Here is a 4,293-nt window from a genome sequence, read left to right on the forward strand (position 1 = left end):
CTGTTGGGTTTTATGTCCTAAAACTCATAGTTTGTAAACAAAAACATATTTATTTTCAATAAAGTTATTATTGTTGATTATTTAGTAAAGATTGTTATTGAATAAAGTGAACTTTACGATCATTAATCTAAATCCAATAAACTAAGAACACTCTGGCTATAGTATGATTACTTGAACTATATGTAGAGACATAAGAGTTGATCAAGTTCAAGTATATAGTCAAAATGATCTAAAGTATAAGGATAAGGCTGAGTACTTTATTCTGGGTACACTATGAATGCGGCTCACTTTTGTATATGATATAAACAATGTGATCACTAAAATTGTACTAGAGTAGAAGGGATAGTAGACCCGAGAGCTGCTAGTATTATTGTGGAGATATGTGAGTGGGGGTGTCCTATGCAATGAGTATTGTATAAGATCGAACCATGAAGAAAATCACTATCACTTTATAATGTTGTTTACTGTTGAGAATGATTTTCTTTTCATTCGATGACCTAGGTAACTCGATCTTAATCCTGAGCTAACCATGAACTCCTGTTTATTCGGAATTATCCTTAGATTTGCATGGGTAAGAGTGGCTCAAGTTTGCCGACTCAATTGGCCTCCCATTTCAGGGGTAACACTGGGTAAATGGCTGGGGACGTGGGGTGCAAAATGGAATTCACTCCTACCCACTTTTAGGGATAGAAGAAAGGTTATTCCCTTAAGTACTGACTCCAGGTCTTGAACAAGGGGCCCCACCCTCTCATTGGCCTGAAAGGGATTCGGTTTACTAGTTGGACCACAAACCAATTGTTCATTAGAGGATCAGTGAGACATAAGAAACAAGAAGTAACTTCAGGGGTAAAACGGTAAATTGACCCAGCTTTAGTTACGAACAACCTGTGAAGGATCGACTTACTAATCATGGTTACATCAAATGGACAGAAATATATCTATAGTGAGGGGAGTGCCACTACTAGGCTATAGTGGAATGTCCTAGTAGTTAACGAATGTTGGTTAACAAGGTTAATGAGTTTAACCGGTTAATCTTGGATCGGTTGAGCCCATGATCTATAGGTCCATTAGGTTCCTCTGCTAGCTCATATCGGACTAAACCATAGAATAGTGTGACAAGTGAGTTCAAAGTGTTCAAATTCAAATTAGGGAGAATGCACTACATATATACGATATATTTAACCGCATTTTTGTTTTATTTACAAATTAAACAAAAAGAGAGAATATGAGATATTTAAATAAGATTTAAATATCTTAATCAAATATGGGTCGGAATTAATTGGGATTGGCATTTGAATGAATATTAAATATTAATTAAATAGTTTAATTAATAATTTAATATTACTTTACTTTGAAAATAATAATTCAAATTGATTGTTGAATCAAAATGAAGAAAGTCAAAATGTTGACTTCATTTAATGGAAAAATCCACGTTAGTGGAATTTTGAGTTGTCAAAATTTGGTTTAGTCAAACATGCATGCTTGCCACATAAACCTTACAAGTTTGAGTGAATTTTGAGTGTCAAAAATTGGTTAACTCAAACATGCATGCTTGTCACATAATCCAAAACATTTGAGTAGAATTTTGAGTGTCAAAATTTGGTGATCTCAAATTTGCATATCCATGCAAACATAACTGTATAAATAGAGTGATCATGGTGCATTAAATGTCTTCTTGGTGGTGAAAGACCTTGAGAAAAACCTCTCCCAAACACTCTTTTCATATATACAAAATCTCTCCCAAGTTTAGTCACTCATCGAATACCACAATCCCATTCTAAGGTCGGAGGATAGTGGAGAAGACACTAGTGGTGGTTCAAACCGGTTCGTGAGGAAAAAGAAATTTGAACTACAAAAGGTTAGTATTCAAACTCATTAAGTTTTAATACTTATGAACATGCTAGTTATTTACTATAATTGATGTTCTAAAAATGCCTAAGATCCAAATTGCTTCTGTTATATTAAGACGCGTGCCTTCCCAAGCTCAAATTATTTGCTGAAAAAGGCGGCAAAAATTCTGGAATTTCCTTGATAGGTCCTAATTCACATAAAAATAGGATCAAAGTTGAAATCAAGGCGAAAAACAAGCAAACGGAGGCTAAACGGGTGAGAGAATGGGGTCCCACGCGCCGTGCACGCGCTAGTAGGTCCCCACACGCCCACACGTGCAGGGCACACGCGCGGGTAGTGCCATGTTTCGAACCCCAGCGGCCGTGGACTTACCTTCAAATTTTATGAGCACGACACGTGGCACACAGTTTTTGGCGGAAACGTCGAGTTGGACCGCAAGTTTTCGGACCGGTTCGGCGAGCGTACGGGTCGACCCGACTCAGCGCGCTAGTGGAACACTGCCATGTGATGGACACCGACTCTACCGCACTCCTCCGTTTGTCGGTCAACACATGGCGGTCTCTTTCTCTCTCCTGCGTGTGTTTCAAATTTCCAAATGTTAGCATTTTCGTGTTTTCGATCTATTTTCTTCCGATTTTCTTATCTTTCAATCCATGAAAATTGTAGATCTCATATTCTACTTCTACAATATATTTTTTCTTTATTTTTTTTTCTTGAACACAGAATGAGTTAAGGCCGTCCAAAGATACGGAAATACTCACATTTTCTGTTTTCGATTGGTTTACCTGAAGTCCAACTAAACTCCGATTTTCGTCCAAGAACTTCAAGAAACCTGTGTGAATCTTATTTTAGTTACATACGTCAAAAACTCCAGATCTAAAACTCAAGAAATTCCTCAGATCTAGATAAAATCGAAACAAGAAGTTCGGAACCTTACTTTGTCCGTTCTCGAATTTTCTTGCCGGAATAAATGATTCCACCACCCAAACTCCTTTTCGAGCACGAGAGAAGTATTGCTACGAAGTTTCTATCCTTGGATTCCCCAACTGCCGTTTGTCTCTTCCTCTCTCTCAAATCCTAACTTCTTCTCCTTTCTCCTTTCTCCTCTCTCTCTCCCTCTCTCTCTTTTCTTTTCTTTTCTTTTCTTTCTCTTTCTTTTCTGAGCCCAAACAACTAGACCCTTAGGCAAGAGTAGGAGCAAAATGACCCTTTTGCCCCCAATGTTATTATTTTTATTTTTTTATTTGTTTATCTAAAAATTCGGGTATTACAATTCTTGATTGTATTTTCTCTCTCATATTCTTTGAATTTTGGATTTAAGTACATCGTTTAATCTATCTCCAAGTATGGAATTGTTTCAAAATTTCAAATCATAAAATTTCGGAAAGGTGTATCTTGCTGACAGTAAAACGTTGGATTGAAGGGAAGGAAGATATCTTCATACAAACTCCATCAGGAAATCAATGGACATTAGAAGATGCCAAATATCTTCTTGGTCTCAACAAGAATTTGATCTCTATTGGTCAGTTGGATAACACAGGCTAAGCACTAGAGTTTGGAAAGAGTTGGTAAAAGATTGTGAAGGGTGTCATGCTTGTTGCACATGACACAAAATCTGGAACCTTATACACTGCTGCAGAGGGTATAAACATGGTTGTTGTGCTCAGAGTGCTTCCAATTCAAGTCTATGGTAGGATAGACTTGGACATATGAGCGTCAAAGAAATGAAGTTGCTGACTGCAAAATAAATTTTAGAAGGCCTAAAATCTATTAAGTTTAATAGGGGTCTTTGTGAGTGTTGTGTTATGGGACAACATAAATGAGTTAGCTTGACAAAGGTTGTCAAAAAATCGAAGAAAGTGCGGTTGGAAATGGTTCAAAAAGACGTTTGGGGACCATCTCCAGTTTCATCACTTGGTGGATCAAAGTTCTACATCACCTTTATAGATGATTTCAGCAGGAATGTATGGGTTTACTTCTTGAGACACAAGTCAGATGTGTTTGCCACCTTCAAGAAAATAACCACAAATTAGTTAAACTAAATATCTAAAAAATACTTCAACTATCCCAACAGAAACCATCTTTATTTATCCCTATTTTGACATACTCAAATTCTTCTAACAATCCCTCCCTTCAACTTATTATTCTTTGTCAAGAATTAGTTAAGTTAGAAAAACTCTGCCCCCTGTTGTCCACCCAACTTCTGAAATGCTTCTAATTCGAAAGACTTTGTCAACAAATCAGCAAGTTGATTTCGGGTACCACAAAATAATGAATTAATGGTTCCTTCTTTTGTAAAATCTCTAAGAAAGTGAAATCCTACTCGTATGTGTTTGGGATGTCCATGTAAAATTGATTTTTTAGATAGCTTAATAGTTGAAGTATTATCACACATTAGTTTTATTTCTTCTATTTGAGAGTGACCAATCTCTTTGAGTATCC

General features: G+C 36.6%; 1 long non-coding RNA gene across 1 annotated transcript; it reads right to left on the bottom strand.

The window, feature by feature from the left end:
- Positions 1-2,503: 2,503 nt before the first annotated feature.
- LOC111470550 lies at positions 2,504-2,848 on the bottom strand. Its single transcript, XR_002715052.1, has 2 exons — positions 2,789-2,848; positions 2,504-2,683 (listed from the first exon to the last, which is right to left on the bottom strand). It is a non-coding gene; the product is annotated as an uncharacterized LOC111470550 (long non-coding RNA).
- Positions 2,849-4,293: the final 1,445 nt, after the last annotated feature.

The sequence above is a fragment of the Cucurbita maxima genome, unplaced genomic scaffold (genome assembly GCF_002738345.1).
Source record: "Cucurbita maxima cultivar Rimu unplaced genomic scaffold, Cmax_1.0 Cma_Scf00046, whole genome shotgun sequence".
Lineage (NCBI taxonomy): Eukaryota > Viridiplantae > Streptophyta > Magnoliopsida > Cucurbitales > Cucurbitaceae > Cucurbita > Cucurbita maxima.